This window comes from Stegodyphus dumicola, chromosome 9, assembly GCF_044657685.1.
Source record: "Stegodyphus dumicola isolate Sdum_Otavi_A_Nest chromosome 9, ASM4465768v1".
NCBI lineage: Eukaryota > Metazoa > Arthropoda > Arachnida > Araneae > Eresidae > Stegodyphus > Stegodyphus dumicola.
Window position 1 is genome coordinate 76478472 of NC_140776.1, and position 24240 is coordinate 76502711.

The 24240-nt window shown below is 31.8% G+C and overlaps 1 protein-coding gene and 1 long non-coding RNA gene across 8 annotated transcripts in view; one reads left to right on the top strand and one right to left on the bottom strand.

Moving 5' to 3' along the window:
- The window catches only part of Ssdp (Sequence-specific single-stranded DNA-binding protein), a 377018-nt gene that overhangs the window by 199742 nt on the left and 153036 nt on the right, over positions 1-24240 (top strand). The gene's annotated exons all lie outside the window — the stretch shown is intronic.
- The window catches only part of LOC118193933 (uncharacterized), a 66461-nt gene continuing 43780 nt past the window's right edge, over positions 1560-24240 (bottom strand). For both annotated transcript variants that reach the window (XR_004759021.2, XR_004759020.2), the window contains 2 exons: positions 4785-5061; positions 1560-2398 (listed from right to left, as the gene is read on the bottom strand). This is a non-coding gene — a long non-coding RNA (uncharacterized LOC118193933). The remainder of the gene's footprint in view (positions 2399-4784; positions 5062-24240) is intronic.

Here is a 24240-nt window from a genome sequence, read left to right on the forward strand (position 1 = left end):
TTTTTCTGCACTATAACTTTTTTTTTTTTTTAAATCATTCTTGTATATGAATGGAAGTAAGTTGAAGCCTAATATTGAAGCTTTCAAATTTTTGGCACATTTTTCAAAAGAGTAAATTTTAAAATATATTTATTTTTATTTCTATGTTTCTTAACATTTATATTTTTATATCATAGTATTCGATATTATCTTTTTAGAATCTCAAATATTAGGTAGATGATTTATTGAGTAAACTTCTTAAGCATGGATAGGCTAAATCAATGTTTAAAATAAATCAGTATCTCTCTGTGGAATGACCTGGAAAGGGGGAAAAAATGTAAACAATATTTAATGTAAATTGCATGTGCAACTGCTTTTAAATGGTTAATTTTAGTATTTTCCTAGTTAAATATGAGTGTGCAAATTTTTCTGTCTTTTTAATTAAATTGCCTTTTGTTTTACTGTATATGAACTCTTCTGTTATAACTTTTAAAATGAAATGTTAGCTAAAAATAAAAGATGTACCAAAATAAATTTTAAAGCATGCCATGCTTTCTATCAAGTGAGCACCCTGTACTTTTGACTGATGCTTAACTAAATTGCGCATGTTAATAATTATGGTGATGGTACTTTTATTTCTTAAAATAACAAAGATTTTTAATACATTTTATAGTTTCATTTTTAAATCAGTAAAATTGAAAATATCTTATATTGGATATATTGATGTGTTATCTTTAACAATTTTAATGAATTTTAATTTACTTCAGTAAAATGAAAGACAAACTATGATAGCAAATACTTTTCAGGTATTAAGATTTTAAAGATAATTGGATTTATTATGAAGTCCAACTTTTAAAAATGTTTGTATTACCTGGAAAATATAGCACTATATATATATATATATATATATATTTGATGGCATGTTTATTGGTTGCATAATAAATATAACACATGTATTTTGTTAGTAATGATGATATGAAGTTTAAAAGATGTTTTTATTAAATGTATCTTGGATGTGCAAAAAAGAGCACTGTTTACAGAATATCACATGCCATATTTATGTCCAAGAGAAATTTTAAGAGAAAAACAATATCATTTTAAAAGGGAATGAAAAAAAAAAAAAAAAAAGCATTACAGTTGGAAAGTAAAAACACTACAATTATTTTTTTAACACAAAAAAGGGAATGAAAAAGAAAAAAAAAGCATTACAGTTGGAAAGTAAAAACACTACAATTATTTTTAACACAATTAAAATTCACTTAAATAATAAATTTTGAAATATTTTTGTAAGATTATAAATCACTGCATAAGAGCTCTAACTTCAAATTAATTAGTCTAGCATAAAACAACAAATTTTACAACTAAAGTAAAATAGTTTATAAACTAAGCTTCAGAAATGAATGGTGAAATGCAGTTATAAATGTGACTGTTCAGCAGCTCTTCCAAGGTATGAAATTATTTTTTTCCTATTTTTCTCATTTATTTAGGATACATTTCAAATTTTTATGTAATTATTATGTATAGAATTTCAAATAAAACTGTTAACTTTCATTAAATCACTGTTTCTCTTTATATTGTGCTTTGGTCTTCAATTTTTCGAATGAAAAGATAATTATTCATTTACATGCATGTGTTTTATTGAAATTCGTATTAATAAATTTGAATTAAATAAAAAATTAAACTTTTTTAATACATAATAGGAATTATTAATTTTTTGAAATATTGGTGATAAAGATTACTTTGGCATATATAATATTCAGCAGCTAGTATAGTGAACAAATTATGTATGACATGTTGATTATCTTTACTAAATCTGGGAATTTTGTGCGGAAAATTCTAAGAAAGTGTGCAATTTTGCATATCAAATCGTAATTTTGAGGGGAAAGGGGGAAAAAATATTTTTTTTCAGTTTAGCAATTTTATTTTGAAGTTCAAAATATCGAACAATGCAGGATCTCTTGCTATTTTATCCATTTTTTGCGATCTGGACTTTTAATTATTGATATTAAGTAAGAGGGAGAAATTTCCTGGTAATTATTTTTACAATTTTGTGGCGGTTGGGAACCGCCACAAAAACTTGCTGGCAAATCTGAAAATATAAAAATTCTGATTAGTTCTAGGTTTTGCACTGTATTTTTTACATAAAATATTATTATTAATGCGTATTTTTTTTATTTATTCACGAATTCATAAATTATGTCACCTCAAGAGCAAGCCCTGATTTTACCGTGAAATGGTTGTTCAACTTGGTGAAATGACTGTTCGCTTGGCTAATTTTTACCATGGCAAGTGCTGCCATCTGTTGCCTAATTGCTGTACCTTCAAATAAACGTAGTTCTTTGCTGCTTCCCAGATGTCGCAGCGTGACCGTTCGATGGCATTCTCCATTTTGAAGCTTCTTCCTTCCTTCTTCCCCTTTCTATGGATACAAAAATAAATTTAGTTAGCGTTACGATATGGATTTTTTTAAAAATTATTATTTTTCTTCATAGATACAATCATTTACATATATGTACTTTTAAACATATAACGTAAAAAGCATTTGGAAATCAAATAAAAATAGAGGATAATTACAGTGTAACTTTTTAAGTATTCTTGGAACGGACTTTTATACCTTTTACAGTTTCCTTTTTGAATTGTTTTTCATTACTTCTATCTTTTTGTTACATCATTACAACTTTTAATTTAACCGTTGTGAGTACCAAGCATGTAGATTTAAATTTTTATTTTGCTGGCTAGCTATTTGACATAAAGTGTCCATTTGCTGTCAAATCCATTTCAAGCTAGTATGTTAATAGGAAGTAAAAACTTGAAGGATTGATTATTTATTTTGTGAAGTTTTTGGCTTGATTCAGCAGTGACCTCAAAATAAAGGATTCAAATCTCTTTTTATTTTTAATCTGTCATAGGTTTTCCTGATTGCAGGTTTAATGGGTTAAGAAACCTATAATTTAAGTGACAGCTTCTAAAGAGGGCTTAAGGAAAATTAAAAAATTCACAGTTGTATCTTTTGTTGTTTGGGCTGTATCTTTTATTTTTCCATCACTATACAATTTATATAACTGTATATGGTGTTCTGCTTATTAAGTTTGGAAGGAATTATTGAAGTTCTGCACATACATTTATTTCCCTCATTTTGTCATTCTTCTTAAGTTTTTTAGATATCCTTAAGTGTGTGTTGAAATAAGTTCTATTAATTTAATTTCCTATGTAAATATATTTTAAAAGCTTATGAAAGGGCACTAAAACTTAATCAACATCATAAATCATAACTTATCTTTTTTGGAGAAGGAAGAGAGTAAATTAAAAGAATTTTCTATTGAAATGTAAACTTTCAGTCTGAAATTAGTTTCTTCAAATTGATGGATAATTGATATTGGAGGATGAAATTTAAAAGTTTTTCTGCAGCATAAACAAACCACTCCTGCAACAGTTTAGTCTTTGCTTTTCTTCCACGAATTATAAATCAAATTCAATCAACCATCTCAAAATGTCTGTACGTGAAAAATGTTGAGATAAATTTAGTTTGTAAAGCTCTTCACGTCATTCTTTGGAAGTAACAGTAAAATATATGTAACAGTCTAAAAAATCTATTTATAACAGGATTTTTACCTTGTTATAAATAGTGAACCATTCCTTTTCTCGTTTGATAACTTTACAGTGCAGTACTCTCAAATAAACACTGAAGATAGAAATTTAGTAAGAATTTCTCTCCTATTTTTCACTTTCCTTGTTAAAAAATTTGGCCTTCTGAGGATTAGACTGGAATATGAACAGTAAGGTTAATAAAATGACTTGTTTCAAAGATAAATGTGTGTTTTAAAGGAACAAGAAAGGAAAACTTGGGCAAATCACGGACCGGGTCACATCGTGCGCAGAAAAACTCACAATAACATATTAAACGGGTCGTCAGAGCCGCATGGTCACATCGTTCTTTTCCGAATGGGAGTCACGAAGCACCGTGATCGGCTTTTACCCTCCCTTCATTTTCCTTTTCGCTGTGAATTCGAGAACTCATTAAACATACAGAATCGTAAAAACCGGTACCGCTTGATTTCGAACACCGTTAATAAATCTGTCAGTTTTTAATAGTATAGCAGACGGTCAATTGCTGAAATGAGCTGCTGGACTAAGCACTTTAAGTGGGACTTGGAAAGGCCGTGCAAAACGCCAAGGGGCATCATCACTTCTAAAAAACCAATTCTTTCTTTAAACGTTAGCTGAATATTAAGCGCTCTTTCGTTATTTTGCAACACCAGAAACATGTAACTGTTGCACAGGATCCATCTCAGTATTCAGAACTTCCTTGTGCGCGGAAAGATAAATTATATGGACAGATATGTAACATGAAAGTGCAAACGCGTAGCATTGCTACTCGAATTAGATGAATTTAAGTTATCAGTCTCGTCCCGTTGATAGCTATATTCCTTTCCTCCGAAAAATTTAATGTTTCTTAAAAGTCTTATAGTGGGGTTTTTTTTTTTTTTTTTTTTTTTCTTTGACTAGGTTTAGTAAACCAACGCGTAAGACACGTGATGTAATGTTTGAGCAAAATGAAGTAAAGATTCCTACAGCCAGTTGTTTCATTAAAACGCACGCTAAATAGATTGCAATTTTATACATTAAAAAGTTTGCAGGACAGCATGGAAGTTTTTAAGATTATGGAAAACATAGTTTGTTTTCAGCATGAATTTGGTGTTGATATCGAATAATAATAATAACAAAAATATTTAGAGTTTTAAGAATAAGAAGATAGGAAAAGGAAGAGACGAAACGTGAAGGGATAGTTATAGTTCTTGGCTTACTTTATGACTTGTATCTTGCCTCTTTGGCAGTTGTTTTAAGGCATCGATGTTCTTCAGTGCAATTTATGTGCAATCCCTCGGGCACATCTTCCTTACTCACGTAGAACTGAGTAGGCAGGAGCATGAAGTTTTCCTAACGAGGAAGAGGCGTGTTATTTTACCTCGCATCTTGCATTTCCTTCGCGGCCACTGCACAGTACTTGTTCATTTTTGCTCAATTATCGGGCTGTCAGGATGGACGAGTTTTTGACCTTCGCTGTTCAGGGGTTTCATGAACCTGCAATGAAAGTGAAAAAAGGAGAATGATAAGTAAAGAGAAGTTCTTCTATATTCACCTTTCTTTGAAGCTTTTATATACAGGAGTTCCAATATAGGAATGCAATATGCAATTAGTCGAATGATCAGCTTTTGTCAATATCATCTTCCCTGTTTCCCAAGGAGCTGTTTAGGAAAAAAAAAAAAAAAAAAAACTACAGGATAATTAAAAATAAGAAAGAATTTGACATTCGCACTTTTCAAATCGGCTTTGCCTCACCAGTGACCGTGTGGTTAACGGTCAATGCTGGTAGATTGTTCTGAGTTCAAACCTAAGCGAACAGGCTAGTTTTCGTGATTTTCCCTATGCGTAATGTGAATATGAGCCAGTTTTCCCTAGAAAGTCCTCTATGAAGATATCCCCTCTCTTAGAAGGTAGTCCCCGTATGCGTTGCTACATTCCATTAACCATCAACCATCTCAAAATGTCTGTACGTGAAAAATGTTGAGATAAATTTAGTTTGTAAAGCTCTTCACGTCATTCTTTGGAAGTAACAGTAAAATATATGTAACAGTCTAAAAAACGAAGTTCTAAGGAAGATAACTGTGGACGATTAACTGTGCATAGAAAATGGACATTTCGGACACATTATTGGAACTATACATTTACTGCAAGAATTTTCACTAAATCTTCATTATTATTATTATAAATTAAAATATTAAATAATACTATTTAAAAGACCGTTTTCAGTTTCGTACACTCAAAAATCTCAAATATAATTAAATTTCGATTTAATATTCATTTGAAGTTTTATCAATCTTATAATTCAAAGTAATTCAATTATACAGAAAATAACGAAAACATTTCGTGACAGGAGTGCTGTGAATTATTTAAAGAGATGGTATCGTTAGCTGAAAATCAGTTTCAATCACCATTACAGTAATTTGACTTAAGACAATAAGAAATAATGATCATTACTTCTTATTATCTTAAGTCAATAAGGAAGTGTGGCATATGGTATCACCAACACTTGTAATACAATATATATATATGCAAGACTGATATTAAGTACTGTTTCGTTAAAAATTTATACGGGTTCCATGCAAGGAAAGGAGGAAAAATAAATAAACAATTTAGATGACCAGTATTCAGCAACTGTAAGTAATAAAAAGTTCTATTCAAAAGGAGGAAATAATTGCATAAAAAATCGTGTAACAAAATAACACTGAAAATATTCTAATAATATTTTAATAAATAATAATAAAGTTTGAAAACAGCTGAAACAGCTTTGGGTATAATTTATAATTAATCCTTCAATCAGTTCCATGTAAATTATTTTCATACCTTTCTGATAATAATTTCACAGTTTCTTTAAATAACGTTAGAAATCATTTAAAATGTAGGCCTCAGTACTTCATGCATACTCAATCATTAAGTTTACTTCTCCCTTTTTGCCTATTCAGGTAGAGAATCTTGGTTTCCTAATTCATGGGCATTTCTCCAAGGCTAGCCAACCCATTGTCATCCAGGCAACAACCGAAGCTCCATCTCTTTTCAACCTCATGTGATTGAAACCGAATCTAACCCGGAATTTTCTTTTCACTCCGATACCTCAACCTTCCCCTTTTATATCTAATTCACGATTCATTTGGGTTGCCCCACCCATACTTTTACATTCCTCTCACACCCATTTTTATAATTGATCAACGTGACGCTATGTAACTAAACTCGGAAACTCGATCTGCAGTTGTTCTATTACTAGCAATTTTTAATAATTTTAGAAGTACAAAAGAAACACTTATTAAATTTTGTTATTAATTTTACGCTGTATCTGTATAAAGAATACGCACAGAAATCAAGGTTGTTGTACATCCTTGTGGGAAATCAATACATTAAAATTATTTTCAAAAAAAAAAAAAAAAAAAAAAAAAAGTGAGTGGATTTCATTATAACAAAGTTAGAATATTTTGTTACGGAAATCCCGACATCCCTTTCCTAAATTATTTTCTTTCCAGCTAGCCATTATTTTTCGGAAAGTTTTATCATCATGTGCTGCAATGCTGTTAAACAAACTTCGGACTGCTTTTGATGAAATCTTACAACAAGCCATATTCACCTTCTTTGAACATTTTGACTGTGGCCTTACCTTAAGTTTTTAATTTAGCTATCCCTTCATTTTGCTTTCCGCTGTGAAGGAAGGAACTTCCACTCCCTTAAGGAACTTCTACATTGAAATTACTATAGTTCAAAGTGTTGTAACATGCTTCTTTGAATTCGGCAGTTATTAATGGAAGACTACCGTATTTATTCTCGTAATAGTCGCACTCCCGTTTTAAAGCAGAAAAAATCGTCAAATGTATATAGTATTGTGCAGTAGATTTCCCCGCATAATAGTCGCACCTACACTTTCGCAGGTACAGGTAGAAGCTAGGCCAGCACCTCCGTAGTACCACAGGTAATCGAGGTATTGCTGAACCTAGCTAAATGTTAAACTTTCTACCCCAATTTTGAGGGAGAACACCCCGGGGGGGGATGGTCCGAGGATCTCCCGCCCTCTTTTTTTACCATCAACCCCTTGAGAGGACTTTCTGAGATTACCGATTTCTGGTATTAGTGTACACAAATCATACTGAGAAAAGACTGTCCTTGAACAGTTGAACAACCGATGCGTCCAAAAGTGTAAATATATGAACAAATGTCCTTTCTAAGGCGGAAGGTGTAATAAGCAAGTCTTGGGAGCTCCCGTCCATCAGCATTGCGTAGAAAAATGAAATTACCTACACTTTCACAATGAAAAATTGGCAAAAATAGTACGACTGTTACGCGAGTAAATACGGCAATTGTCATCAGTCTTTTGGCATCCAAAAGGCATCAGGCGCTTATTTTCATCGATTTGGATTTTAGGGGAAGTTTACCTTAGCAAAAAAGATAGTAGTTCCGAAGGTAGCCATAAAAACTATACTATTTAATGATGTATTGAGAAGAAATTTCAGTTCTTTATATACATATAAATTATTTACTTTAATTTTGCTTCAAGTCATACATACGACAAAAAGTCATTGCAAAATTTTGCTATATTCTGTGCAACCCTCTTGTAAATTTTAATCCTTAGAACGGTAGGTTCAAGACATCGCCAACTGGTAGAAACCAGCTATCGCAAAAAGCTGAAATAATTAGTCACCTATTAATCTACCTAAAGTTTTTTTTTTTTTTTTTTTTTCGTCACTTTACATCTTATTGAGAGAATGGGTGTGGCTTAAAAAATGCGAAGATAGATTAGATAGCTTAAATATATGCGTTAGTCAAAATGAAAATCTTTTTTTAATTATGCTCTTTCCCCCCCCCTAGCTTCGCGGAAACGTCCTGTCCCATTTTGTATTTTAAAACAAAGATTCCTATATTAATAAACTTCATATCATCACAAAAGTGGAATTTTGTTTTACTGAGAAAAGTTAATAGTATTCCTGTTAATGTAGAGCTGATTTCATCACTCCTGAATCTGCACACCGTGATTTCTTTGAATTTAATTATTTAAGTTGAAAATATTAGTTGTCTTTGATCAGTATTATTGATTTTTTTTCTCTTTAAGTTAAAATTCTGTATTGTGCAGATTGGGAAAAAAAAAAAAAAAAAAAAATCAGTTGAATTCAAAAATAATAGTAAAAAAATCACTTTAAAAGTATTTCAGCTGTTTAAAGTGTAACTGATTTCCTTATAATCATAAAAACTTCTGGAAGTATCGGAAATCTCTAAAAAAAATTAAACTCAGTTGCGTAACGACCCTAATGGGCCAAGGCCTGCAGTGCCCGAAATCTGCTTTCTTGACCGTGGGCCCCGCGGTGCGTAAAATCGGAAATCTCTAGATGTGGCAAAAAAAAGGTAGATGAAACATTTCGTGATTATCGTTTTTCTTCATCGAAATGAAATATGACTAAAAAATGCATGTCTATCAATATATTACTTTAATTCTTATCCTCCAATTATACGTAAAGGAAATAAGTTTTATTTGCTTGTACAAAAGTTATTTCATATTTTTTTCGAGTTATTGAAGAGCTTTAGCTTGTAACTAGTAATTTAAGTCTCAAACTGAAAAGATCCACTCATTTCCAATACCTGAATGTAATAAGACGCCAACAGACAAGCAGCTCGGCTAAAACCAATAACTAGTCGAGCGATGCTGGCGGTTGTAAACCACTATTACCCGCGAGCGAAATCTATTTCGTTGATCGTAACTGTACCTGGTACTTAAACCTGTGTGCTTACTATTCAATAGTCTAGGAAGCTTTATAGCCACTCCCATGTTCCGGTGGGGGGAAAGGGAATTCCAATTTTAAAAGGCTTGTCATGTTCTGTTCATTTTATTTCCTGCAGTCGTGCACCGAGAGATAAATTACAGAAACCTCGATAAAAACCTCGGCTATATCTTGTTTTGCTGGCGGCAAAAGAGAAGCTTTGCACTCAGAAACAGCTTCTGCCCCCCATTTTGGATCTGGGTAGAAATTATGCGAATTCCACGAAATCCAGTCTCGTTATACGTGATTCCGATATCCGCGATATTATTTTCGCGGCGCTGTCACTGTCATTAAGCGGATGCTTCTATGCATGACAAATGACATTTCAAATGAGTCCTGATACCAGATTAACTCTGGGACAGATATTTAATTTGTTAGCAGTCAAAAACCCAACAGATAAGCGAAATGAGTGAGTGTTCTTCAGTGAATCAATATGTAGCATTTTGAGCATCCTGAAGTATTTTTGAGATCTAGTTTATTTATTGTTTTTTAATAAGGAAATTTTACAGCTACTGTGGAGAGCAAATAAAATACAATAAGTAAGAAATCATAATCTAGTAACAGAGAAATTGAAAGAAGAAGTGCAATGTTAATAAAATATATATACTTTATATTACATTTGTAAGAAAATGTAATATAAACTTTTGCATTCTGTAATTAAACTCAAAATTCAATTCTAAATTGATATGCAATTTGAAAGTGTATGTCAATAAACCAAAAATAGGTTTTAAATGTCATATGAAGGAACATGAAACTAAGTCATAAAAGAGATTATTTATAAACTTTCTGTCACAAACTGCTATTCCCTTAATCATTGTTTTAACTTAATATCCCATTAAAAAATATCTTGAGTTAGTAAATTCCTCGAAGCTTTACGCATTAATCGAAGTAGATCAGCTTTAGTGAATAAATTTATTTCAAATATGTTCCTCCCCCCCCCCCAAAAAAGTATTTCGGAGTCTCAACTCATTATTTTAATCATTTCCCTTCAAATAGATCTCTTCCAATAGATCGAGGTAAAATTTTTGCTTCTCTATTATTACTGTTATTATTATTATTTCAATTGCTTAAATAAAGTTTCCAACAAGATGCAGCAGAATGTTTTCATTCTTGAAGGATTCTTCCTAAAATGTTCCAACTTTTACAGTTTAAAACATATGTCAATTTATAAAACCCAGTGCTGAGTTTTATTTAATTTTAAAATTTAACATAGTTATCTCACTAAAGTTCTAGATGGGTATTTCTAAGTAAAGTAGACTTTTATGTATTTTGGTGCTATTGTTTTACTAAAAGTCTACGTATTGCGGCGCTATATCAAAAGAGGATTCCATATTTGATTCATTGGGAAAATTATCCGTGCTTTCATCTTTTTCTTTTTTTTCCTTTTGTATGAAAACAAGTAAAATTATTTGCATTGGGATGCCAAAAATAGAGAACCCTGATATTCCAGTTTCCTGGCTGAGAGAGGTTGAATGTAGCACTCTATTTCGGGTAGCACTTAAATTTTGTGGAAGCATTGAGCATTACCAATGCATATACAAAATACCAAAAATTATTTCTTTCAATCTACATTTGACTGAAGATACTTAGTTATGAAAAATAATTAAAAGGTTAACTGACACTAATGAAATGGTAAGAATTATAGGATTATTATACATTTAAGATGTTCTATGCTGAACAAAGCTTACACGCTTCACACAAACACAGAAAGGAAAAGAAATATTTTTTTTACTTATTTAATTTTGGGGGGGGGGTTGATTTACAGTTACAACACTGAGCTAAAAACCATGAATAAGTAATTAGATTATCAGTAAATAGAAAAACTAGTATTCATAAAAAATAGACAAAACAATTTTCAATTAAAAAATTTATTTGTTGAATCTGGGGATATAAGGTCAACAATATTTATTTGGTGATAGTTATAAAGATAATTCCTCAAAAATGGCAGTGATTGTTTACAATAATCGTTAGATAAAAGTGTTTTTTTTTTTTTTTTTTAAATCTGGGGACTTCTATATAAATCAGAAGTGTCTCCATTGCCAGCTGAAGATTAACCATTAATTTTATACATTAATTTTGCATTTATAACTTTTTTGTTTAAAACACAATTTTAAGCTCAGCAAAGTTACTATGCATTTCTGTCACTATCAGGGCCACGAATGTTTGAGTGAATAAAATCTATCTGATAGCATACAGATCTTTTTCTGGTTTCCCCATAAGGAATGTAGATATGTGTCAATTTTGTGTTAAAATTCTGCAGAAGGGACGTCAAAGCAGATATCCTCGAATATTCTTTGTCGCATTCCCCCCCCCTATCCGTGTCTGTTAGAGAAACAACCATTTTTGAAAGTTAACTGAATTTTATGTATTTTTATATTTGTATGAAAATTTGCAGTTCTAATAAGTTCTCAATCAATAAGTTAAAATTCTTCCACTACACTTATTGCAATGGTGACTATATCAGACAAATGAGTTCTAATTATTTCAATAAAATTATGCATATAGTGGAGATTAAATTCCCATTTAATTCATAATTTCTGCGTAAAAAGCTGTATGTGGCCTAGTAGTTCACTTATATTATATATGTGTGAAATATTATGTTGGCTTTTATTACCAGAAAAATGTGAAGGATCTTTTTAAATGTGAGAAACGATCAGCATTAATGGCAAATAAAAGAAAATATTATTGTGTGAATAATATAACAATGGTATCTGTATTTTTCATTATCATGAATCAGGGCATTAAAAGTATATATAAGCAAAGCACATTTATAATGAGGAAGATTTTCGTTACCATCCGAGGTGGAATCTTTCAAATCAAGCTTCATAAACAAATGGTGGCATGAGATGGATAAATATTTATAATCAATTTTAGTCGTTAGCATTTTTTAACTGATTCTTTTTTGGGAGATAGGTGTTAGAGAATTTAATTACCAAACAAATGAGTTGAAAAATATTGCTCAGTTAGTTTCTGAGATATCATGGCCACCAATTCTAAATCTAATAACTCCTTCAGGAAAACAAATTATGTCAAAATACTTCTATCAATTTTTTTAAATTTGCGTGATTTTAAAATTCAGTACATATCAGAAATTGGAAGACAGGATTATGAGTAAAAAAAATATATAAATGGCAGTAATTATTCACAAATGAAAAATTCTTGCTATTGTTTAAGGTCGCTGCATAGAAATTTGTATATGTCTAATGCCATAATTGAACAGCACTTTTAAATTTGAGTTTCAGATATGTTGTTGTTGTTGTTACCAGTCTTACTTGCCTGACAGTGGTCAGCACAAACCCATGATATTTATCGTGGCAAGATGTCAATTTGTCTATCGTTAGTTTGAGCCTTGAGCTTCATATAGGTGACAGCCCGACCCTAGCTCAGTTCTCCCAGTTTTGAAGGAGAACATCCCAGGGGAATGGGTCCGAAGGTCTCCCACCCTTCTTCCCCAACCACCAACCTCTCGAGAGAACTTTCAGCTCTCCGCATAGTTAAATTGCCCCCATGCCACACAGATACTATACATTTACAAACATCCATGTCTTTTCCAGGATATTCGAGCCCGAGCCCTTTGGTATGACTAGTCAGAGACACTAACCACTATCCCAGTTGGGTTCAGATATTGAGAAGAAGGATATATCTTATATTCCATGCAGTCTTTCTTTATTGTAAAATTGCTTCTTGTATTTAATAATGATCATCCTTACAAGTTTTTCAATTACTTAGCAACTTTTAATTTCTCAATATACTAGATTTAGTCTATTTATATGTGTTTACTGTGTACTGTTAGTGATAATAGCAAAATATTTGCTCAGTAGTTCTTGCTTTTGGGAAGGATGTCCTTTTAAAAAGCTTTTATTAGGTTCACTTGATTGAAGCTATTAAAACTTCCATTCAAATTACCACTTTCACTGAAAATTTAAATCTGAATTAGCATGCGTTGGTTTTAAGGAATCACTCATTGGTAAGTTATATAATTATGCTGAGAAATTAAGAGCATAATAAACTTGGTCACAAATTTCATTAATCCTCTGATTTAGCATCATAAAAAAATCCTGTTGAAAGTGCATTGACTTGAAATGCCTTGTACTAAAAATCCGAGATAAGATACGAAACATTAAAATCTTAGGATGAAAATGGGGAACGGGCAGAATATTCAGTTTTCTATGTATGAAAAAGAAATGGTGAATAAAAGTGAAAGCATTACTGTCACATTATTTTTAAAACCACTAAGGATTTGATTCAAAGCACAATAAATACCACGCTAGCCGTCCAGTCAGCTGTAGGGGTGACGGCTAATGCATTGGATGAGATATTATATTCACATTGTTATCATTTGTTCATAAATATCTGCTCAGGGCCGTTTCTAGCGGGATTGCAGAGTTTAAAGTTATACAGGCGGTGAAAATTAGGGGCAGCCGGACTCTCGCGATACTACGACTAAATATTTTAAATTCATTAAATTCATTGTAAGTACTTGTCATATATAAGTACTTTTTATAAAATTTGTCATATGTAAGTAGTTAGTGAATATGAAATAAAATTTTATTAATCATTGATTTTTTTTTTTTTTTTTTTTTTTTTTTTTTTTAAATTTTGGGGGCGGCGATCCTAGGAAAGTACGTGGGCAGCCAGTGGTCTAGGGCTGGCAATTCTATGAAAGTATGCGGGCAGCCAGTGGCCTAGGAACGGCCCTGTATCTGCTGCATTGTAAGAAACACCAAAGCCTATTTGTATTTGAGATCGTTGAAGGAAAGGGGGAATTAAATTGTATTGTTTCAGATTATAGTTTTAATACCTAATCTATCATTAAAATCTCATAAATTAGCATAAATTAGCAATAGCTTCTTAATGCTTAAATTAATTTCACCTGTAAGACGTTAGAGACTCATTCATTAAGAGACTACTGCTAATTTATCTTTTACATATTTTTTATCTTACATAGATAAAATTATAAAAATCATAAAATTAAAAAAAAATTGCAGTTTAAACTTGATATGCGTATTTCTGTTTTAGCATCTGAACCAATTTGAGCTACACAATTATGATGAGCCTGTTAGTTTAATAATTAATCCTTCAGAAATATATAATATAAAAACATATATTTAAAACGATCTACAAGGTAGTTTAGTGTACAGTAAAGTTTGGTGAATGATGTCATAGAATGCATATGCGTCTATTACGATGCATAAATGACGTCACAATGAATGATGGAGAACGGAAGAGATACACTATAACATATGGATAGTTATGGCTTACACATTTCTGTTAGTAACACTCAAATATTCAAACGTTCAGCAGTGGCTGTAAAATGAAATAACAGATGAATTTAAAGTTTGGTTTCAGTCTTGTCTAAATCTGTGAAAATCATGAGAAGATGAAATAAAATTATGGAAAGGAAGCTGCATCTTTTAAGTGCATTTGTGAATGGTTTAAACGTTTTCAGGATGGACGAGATTCCATTGAAGACACAGCTCAAAATGGCAGGTATACAGCTTCTCATAACTACAAAACACTGAAAAAATGAAGATGTTAGCCAGTAACAACAGCAATGAATACTACCATGCAAAAGCATGTTCTGACAAATTTGTTGAGCCCCAATCTTTTTTGGTAACATGCACTAAGTCTCAAGACTGTAAATGAAACTAAGTGACTTATTGCTATGTCTAGTTAAACAAACAGAACATAAGAAGGGGGTACAAGACCCTTTAGTTAAGAATTCAAATAATTCGAACACAACGGACTCCTGATGCTTACAAAAACCAACCAGCAGTTATGCAGTAAACTCAAAAGCAGAATTTTAACTTAAAACTTTAGTTAGCCCGAGGCTGCATAGAAATATTAAACGTGCAAGTTGGCTCAAACCTACACTAACGTTACAGCACCATTTGCATGATTAAAGCAACGCTGTAGACATGGATGCTATCGTAGCATATCAACTAGTAACATAGTCTCCCATAGACGGAACACACTATGACTAAAACAATCTCAAGCTGTCACTTAAATACATGGGAGCTAAAATTTGCGTTTTGGTAGGAAAACAGAAAGGGAGAAGTAACGGTATAGATTCGTAAGATAAAATAACTGGTTATTTAAAATAAAATGCCTTACAGATTTATTGCAAAAGATCTGTCTAGCATTTCCAAAAAACGCCGAGGCGGCTCCTTGATTATTTCTCCATGATAATGTCTGGACATAATCAACTTTCAGTGTGAAACAGTTTTGAAATGGTTGATCAACCACTGTACTACCTGATTTTGCTTCAGTAGTCTTCTTGAAACGAACCCTAAAATGATAGCGATATTGGGATATTTCAAACCTTCAAAAAAGCCACGTGACGAACGTTCAGCATGCGATACCAAAACAGAACTTTGCTTACAGTTTTCAGTGGTTGTCAGAAGTGCATTGCAAACGAAGGGTATTACTTGGAAAGCATATAAAACTGTTCCTTCTGATTAAGACAAGAATTTTTTCTTTGTGAACATATTCACAGTTTTATTTTTGTATCATATATTAAAAATGGCAATATCAAATAATAGGAGGAGAAAACTTGATATGAAATTATTTCATCATAATTTGTCATCTCGTGGATACTAAGTGCTTATTTAATGAAGAAAAGAAGTATTCCTGACTAGCCTTGCATTCATTCCACTGGTTCGCTTACACAAAGTCTTCCAATAAAAGTTTTCCTTAAATAATGCCTTGTCATTTTCCAGGAACGCCAAATCCATTTACTGAAAAACAATTAATGTCTCAAAAGAGATTTACATCAAAGCGTTTAAAAATGAAAACACCAATATAATAATCAGCAAAAACCATCAAGGTAAATTCTTCAAAAATTGGACATTCAAAATAAAGCAGTCATTGCCGACGCAGATTACACTTGTGCGCGAACTGAGTAAGTTGTGGGGGGTGCGAATAAAATTATATTAGATTACCTAAAATTACTATTTTCTGCAATTTTTAAAAAATGAAACAAATGATATTGTTTTCATTTTTTTGATGGTTCATAATTTTAAGTGTTTGAAAATGTGATGTGGCAAATCTGTTATATCGCTGCAGAACTGCAATGTATTCTCTGTGATAAAAATAAAACGCTGTCATTTGTTTTAAATTAATAAAATGAAAATATTTATTCGAAATAATAAAAACAGTTTAAACTCTTTTCTAATCCGTTAAACAGGCTACACTGAAAGACATAAATTTTTTCAAATTTTTATTCTTGGAACAAAACCCAAGATTTTTCTTTCGCTAGCGAAAGTACGAATTTGCATTCTATATCAGTTGTATGTTTGTTGCTAAATTTCAAGCAATTAATGAATGTTGTAGGTTGCTTCTTAATTACTTTAAAAACGAACCGAGCTCCTCTGTAATTTAGAATTCTTTTTATGGATTTAGAAACTCTTCTTCACGGACAGGTGCTTTTCCTAACCAATACAAAATCATTGCTACTTAACTATGAAATTCGAAAGATTTGATCGTGATGTAAAACGGGTGCGCCTTATACAGACTTCAATCAAAATTCAGTGGCCATATAAAAACTGAAATACAGGTAATGAGATTTAAATCCTCCGCCTTTCATTTCATATGAAATGCTGCGTGTGCACAGAGATTTTTGACAGCGCAAATAATGCATATAATGTACCAAAGCTTAAGTGATATAGAAAGAAGAAAATATAACCGTGCGGTTCTTCTGGATAGTGCTCCCAGAATATAAATGAAAACGCAGAAAATATGATTGTAAAGGTATAGTAATAAGCATATCGATAAACCAACAATGGTAATAAGGATGCAGATGAGAATCTCCTTTCTAAAGGGGGGATGTGTTTTGAAAATACTATTGTAATGTCGGTTAGAATGTGAGCGTTTATCATCGATCTGGATCGTTTTCAGCATTCGAGTTATTACTCATTAAATCGAAAGCTTTTCGATTTTATAAAATTAATCGCTGTTTTCCTTCCAAGAAGAGTGCAGGATTTCACTGCAAAGTTGTTACCAGTTAGTCACCCTCTTTCTCTACAGAAAAAGAAAGAAATTGTAAACACATTCATGACATTAAACTATGAATATGTTTGACTCACTACCGTTTTTCTTCAACCAGATTTTATCTTCATATTTTAATCATAAAAATGTAATTATGAAAAATTTTAGGCCTATTAATTCGAAATTCGTTTTTTATTTTACGAATCTGAAAGGAGTGTTCATAGTGTTTCCATTAGATGAAAATTAAGAAAAAAGGTTTTTGGTAAAATTTTTAATTTGAAAAGTTATAATAATTAAGCCCAAATATAATCAAATTTTTAAATATTTGGAGAAAACTGGTGTTTCGAAAATTATGAGAAATATGTATTTGATCCAGAAGTCAAACAACAAAATCGGCCAGAAATATGTATTTCTTGCATTCCCTGTCTCGTTTCGATTTTTTTCCTAACTAAAGCGGGCCGTGCAAAAATTTGCGAATATTTTCCGTCGAAAAAAGAAATGCGGCTTTATACGGCAGTTTCAGTGTTTTAACATGCATGTATCCAATGGTTTAAAAATTTTCTTTGTAAACAATATAAATGGCTGGTTTTTTTAATAGGTGTGAATACTTGAAAACTTGAAATACTTGAAATAATAATTGCCTGTTAATACCGATAAAATTGAATGCAGACCGTCAAACGAGATCATATACTCCGCTTTTCGCTAATCAAATAATTAATATAATATAAAAAGTACAAAAATTTAAAAAATAGTAAATATCAAAATATTAATTAATTTGTAATTTTTCCTGGTTTAATGTAACCTTCATCCTTCCTGAAGCGACGATTCACTGGCGAATCATTTTCAGCACTTATTCAGATTAAATCGGCCAGAATTATTCATAGCATTAGGAAAACTTGCTGTTCTTAAAATTCTGCATAGTTATTTTTTGACGAAATTAATTTTCATATCACTATGATTCATTCAAACTTCACTGCAGTGTTTATATCGACAAGTTTAAAACAGCATTAATTTTAAAAATTGATAGTCATCAATAAGTCATTTAGAGATTGCAGCTGGTTACATTGTAAGGATCTTAAGTTTTACTAACGTTTATTTTATTTTAAATCTTTACTATCACTTCTTATTTTCTACTTCCGGCCAGAATTATAAGCGTGAAGGAGTTTATGCAAAGTTGTCTGGCGAACGCCAAGTATTTAAGTGTGGCCTTTTTGCCAAGCAGAAGAGAGGAAGCCGTGAGTTCGAAGCAGGCCGCTTACCTTAGAAGTTACGCAGTTGCTACTTTGCCTTCCAGGCCAGAGGTTTTAATCCTCTTGATAAATTAAACGTTTTGTAGTGTTCACAGTCTCTGTGCTACATACGCTTTCTGTTATTATAAGGCCAATCTTATTCTAAAGTTAAATTAGAGTTTAGTTTTATTTTGATATCTTTTAAGTTAGACCCCGAGTGGAGGGTCATTGTATTCCGAAGTACGGAAGTCATTGTATATAAAGAAAAAAAATAAAGGGTTTTGTATACCCTTCGTCTGTATCCTGTCTACTTACTACAATTAGTGAACATAGCTTTAGTAAGCTCTCTGTTCTAGTCAGGTCATTGTATGTTTCCGAAGAAGGTTAGAAGAAACATTGAACCTGATAACATTAATAATGCTAATTTGACATAATTTATTCAGCAATCTAATCAATATTGTAATGATCAACCTGCTAATTTAATTCCTTTTAGTACTAGATCCAAACTTGCCACAGGGGATTCAGATAAAAATCAGTCCGCTTATTCTGTGAAGTTTCATATCAATGGGAGAATTACTTTCTATGTGGTAAAGTTTATAAAAGAAACTATAAAAATGATATTGCAGGCTTTGGCAAGCACAGTTTTAAATGCAATTATAGAAATTGTACATCCGATGCAATTATTGCTTTATTCACATAGTTCATTAAGAAAAATTTGAACACAGAAGAATGTTTCATTTTTGTCAATCGCATTTTAATATCGAATCGGTGGTACGTTATAGAAAGAACAATCTGTCCCTGATATTTGAAAAATGAAGGAATTACTGGTAATTTTTATTGAAGAATAAAAAAAGAAAATGCTTTCATTTCGTTTGCCGCCCATAGATTCATTACACAGAATACAATGGCAATAAATTCCTTCTGTCTCATACTAATGTAGGAAATTAAGTCTAGCGCCTGCATAAATTAGCTGTCATTTCAACAAACATTCCAGACGTGAAAGTTCTAATGCCAATTTAAGTTGATGCTTGTCATTCGCTAATTCGATTAACTTCTACAAGTGAGAGAGATAGAACGCTTTTTCAGATCCCATGTGTCCATAATTAAATGGCTAGTTTAATCAAGTCATATAATTCGGTTTCTCGTCATAATTACCGTTAAATTGAAATATCTGCAAAATATCCACATCTTGAATAAATCTAACGATTTATCTTCCTTTCATTGAAATAAATGAGTCTTAAAAGGGCCTAAACAATAAAGAGGCTCTCATGCAAGTATTGTAATTGCTGTAGAATCACCTGGCAAGAAAACCGCTTGGCAAAAGTCATTTTATTCGTGTGCTGTTGTATTAAACTTAGTATTATCCATATATCGTTCAATTCGGTACTAGCTAATATTTTGTGTATTTTATTTGCGTCGTCAGTTTAGTTTATAATGTATGCCTTTCGAGAGTATATTTGTAAAAAAATTCATCATTTATAGTTATCTTTTAAGGATTTTATTTAATTCTATTAATTTTATATAATTAGATAATATCTCTTTTCTGAATGATTCATTGATGAATTGTTGTGTTTCATGCATTCTATTTCGTAGAATTTAAGAAATCGATAAATTATGAGTTCGAGAATGCATTTTACAATACAATTTAAAAAAATAACAACGTCACTTTTACTTCATTTAAGATTTGACATGCCATTTTTAGACCCCTCCCGCAAAAAAATACTACTTTTCTGTGTAGTAGCGTTATACGAAATAACCGCGACAAATTTTCCTCATATGGAATCTAAAAGTAAAAAAAAAATAATTAATCCAAAGTCCGCAAAAATTTTGAATTATTCGGGGACTTTAAAATATTAGTTGTTCTAGTGTTCATAAGAAGTGCAGATATGAAACAAAAATGAATAAATATTTAATCTTTATGGTTTTTGTCAGCATTAAAACAGACATATAAAACAAGGCCATTTTTACTGTATAACCAATCTAAAATACGCATTCTTAAGCTTCTAATACGTAAGCAAAAAATATGCTTTCTTCGTACAATATCACAGTGAAAATTAAGTATAAATAAAAATCTGGAAAATACTTTACACTGAAAGAAACAATACATGCAGCAGATGTTTCATAAAATTGAGGTAATACGGTAAATGTGGGATTTAAACTGTATTAACAATATCTGAGTAAAATAGAAATATTTAAAATATGCAAAACAATGTTATTTATATTTATTTATTGCAATAAAACACAAGAAAGTTCTGAATAAAACCCCTCCAAAAATTTTTAGAGAGAAATTTGCTTATATTACAGATGGAAAAATCATGAGAAATTTCGTGCAACCAGCTTGTTCTATTGTCGACAGTTAAATTTATATACATTGGGGCAGTGTTCACCAGTATCATTATTGGAAGACAAAATTATCAGTGTATCAATAATAACGGTGCAAAATATCTAGCGAAATGGAAAGAAACGTTTCTGGAGTTTATTTTATTTTATTTATTTATTTTATGTAAATGATAGAAAGTTTTTAAATTTTTACTGTAAATGTGCATTTTATTAAATGTGGTAAATTTTTCTGTATATATTGCATAATTTTAAGCCGAATAATGTTATCCGATAATTTCACATGTACTTTATTTAAAGAATTTTACTTAAGTTCCTAAAGACTTTTGCGGAAAGTATTGCACATTAATTTTGGTGATGGCAAATATTGAAGCAGCTTCATATATTTTGTACCATTACAGACATAATCTTGCCCGTAAGTGAGCTGAAAGTTTGTGCATGTAAAAAGGATCGAAAAGAGAATAAATAAATAAAACGCAAAATTAATAATCACGCGTTACTAAATAATGCAAAGAAAAATTTATACAAACAATCAAACCGGTAAGCGGCGTTTGTGTACTCATGTTTTAAAAGAGAGTGTTTTTTATGAACAAAATCTGGATGAATCTGAAAATAGTAAGGAAGGAATTAAATTATTTTTTTTTAATTGCTTAATCGATTACAGTAAAGTACGTATGGGTTGCCTTCGACAAGGGGAACAAGCTTCTGTTTCAGAAATCGTCTTTCATCAGGTCTGCAGTGCGTCATCGGATGTCTGTAAACTGGACTTGCAAGAATTGATCACACATATGTATACACGAAAAAGTGATGGAAAAGTATGGATAGTAAAGACAAGAGTGCACGAAGCGCTATTTAGATGATCACTAATTTAAAACTTAAGAGCAAATTTGAAGAATCAGTTTATTGGAAGAGTGGGAAGTGAAAGTGAAATGCGAAATAATAATATTTAAACTTGTAATTTGAAGGGCGGGGGTAGAAAAATCAACATATGCCTTTTGAATTTTTTCACTCAGCAATTTAATTTTACAAAACATAAGAAATGAACATTTGGTGGATATCATATTCTAATGAAAATACAGCGCGTTTAATACTAGGAATCTATCTTGAAATATGGCGCACAAAAATTGCCGTATCCACTTCCACAAAATACACACTACAGGAAAATTACAATTTTCATATAAGGCTCTGGTAAAGAATGTTTATGGCTTAACTACTGAGATCCTAAGATATATGAGAATTCTTGAAAGTAAAGGAAGCTTTATAGGTTAAATTATACTACAGGTTCAATTAAAAATTTGCATATTTTAGTCGTACGAGAAATATTAAAGGATTTTTTTTTCAAACATTATATATTTGTTCTATGCCAGATGATTCTGAGGTCATTGAATTATGATAGTTTTTATTACTTTCTCGTTTAAACTGAATTGATAAATCCTATAGTAAAGGATCACCGTTCTGCCAGGCTTCGACACCGATGTCAACTAAAATGTTTAAGGATCTAAACTTAATGACGGCTTGTAGGCAGATAGCCCTCGAGGCTTTGCCGTAATTAAATAACGTAACGTAACGTTAATGACGGCTTGAGTGAACTAAATATGAATAAGCTCTGAGTTATTTTAGATGCAATTGAGTCCAGCAAAAAATACTACTATGTACTATGTTGGGAAGAGGAAATAAATAAAAAAAATTAAAGTCATGTCTTAAAAAACACAGTTGCATATTGTATACAGACTGAATACTGTAGATTAAAAAAAAAGGGCAACAATTAAAAAACGAATTTTATCTAGAATTTTAAATCTAGAATTTTAAACTATTGTGTAATTATAAATTTTAGAATTGCATATTGAAATTAACATAAGATGCATTTCTTTCCAGAAAAATATGCTAGTATATCAAGTTTAACAATGAAAAAGCGTTAATTTGTTAAAATATAGCCGAAAAATTGCAGTTTTTTTTTTTTTTTTTTTTTTTTTTTTTTTTTTTTTTTTTAAATAAAAATTTCAGAAAACTGCGGAGAATATATCCTAGAGAATGTTCAATAAATCGGCATTCTGAAATCAAATAGTGCTTGCCTAGAGCTCGATTTTCAGCGTGGTTGTTGGTGCGAAAACAGTACCATGCACGACTGGTTAATGCGTCCGTGGGATCATTTTAATCCCCGCCGCATGTGAGAGCAACGGATTGAATGTCTCCATCTACTTGCGAAACGGCTACTGCTTCTCCGAAGAGCTTCTTCAAAGCAAAATGGAAAAGGAGCCATTAAGAAAGCGAAAAAAGAAGAGTGGATGCTTTCGTTCAAAGCTGGGGAGGGATTAAGACGGAGAGACTTCCAGAGTCTCGGGGGTTTTGGTTTTTCCGAGCAGCTGTTGCCAGCTCCAAGTGAAAAGAGCCATCTTTCTCACTAATGGGCCCCATTCATCTCGTGGGGGTCCCTGCTTCCACCTGACCTCAGCTTTTTCACTCGAGATATGTCCGTCTGTCTCTTTTGCAACAGCTGGCGAACTCTTGGGGATGGATGGAGAACAGGAACGAACAGGGGGAATGCAACAGCCACCCTTGGGAAATTGCATGAGATACTACTTTAGGGGAGTTTTAAATTTCTTTTTCGGTATTACGGGTATTATAGTATTTGTGTTTTTTAAAAAAGATCTTTCCATTATTCTGGATTACCTCGTCCGGGATTTTTCTATCAACCATCCGAACAGTGCAGAAATACAGTTCAGAAAGGTGTCGTTTGCATGATGGCCGTTTCCCGAATCGGTATTGCTGATTTTGGACACCTGTCGTGTTATATTTCCTTCTCCGAAGGGGAGGGGAGAAATTATACGATAAAAATGTTTCTTTGGTGATCTCTTTTCAACATGCTCTATGACCAGTGCCGACGTTCGCATTAAGCTCAGTGCAGTCTGTGCGAGTTCTGAGTTCACCCTAAATTATAAAAATTTCTCAGCCCCTAAATTCTGCTACCTAGGGCCTACACCGAGTTTTAAAATTTTTTGTAACCTCTAAATTCTAAATATTTTGTCGTTCGGAGCATCCTCCCTAGTTGCACCGGCTCTGGCCTCAGCCCCGTGTACGGCTGACACTCTTACTTACTTTTACAATTAAGAAAAATGAAATAATGATCCAGATGATGCTTCTGTGAATTCCCCTCTCCCTCTTTCTTTTTTTAAGCTATCAATCAGTCCATATATGCAGTTTTTACTAATAATCAGCGATCGGTTGAGTGATTTAAAATATATTAAAGCTTTTCGAAATTGCACTAATAAAAAGGCTGGTAAAAATCACTGTAAGAAAAATTAAACAGCTTAAATGGGGGGAAAATCTGTGCTCTCCCCCCACAAATGCTTCTTTAT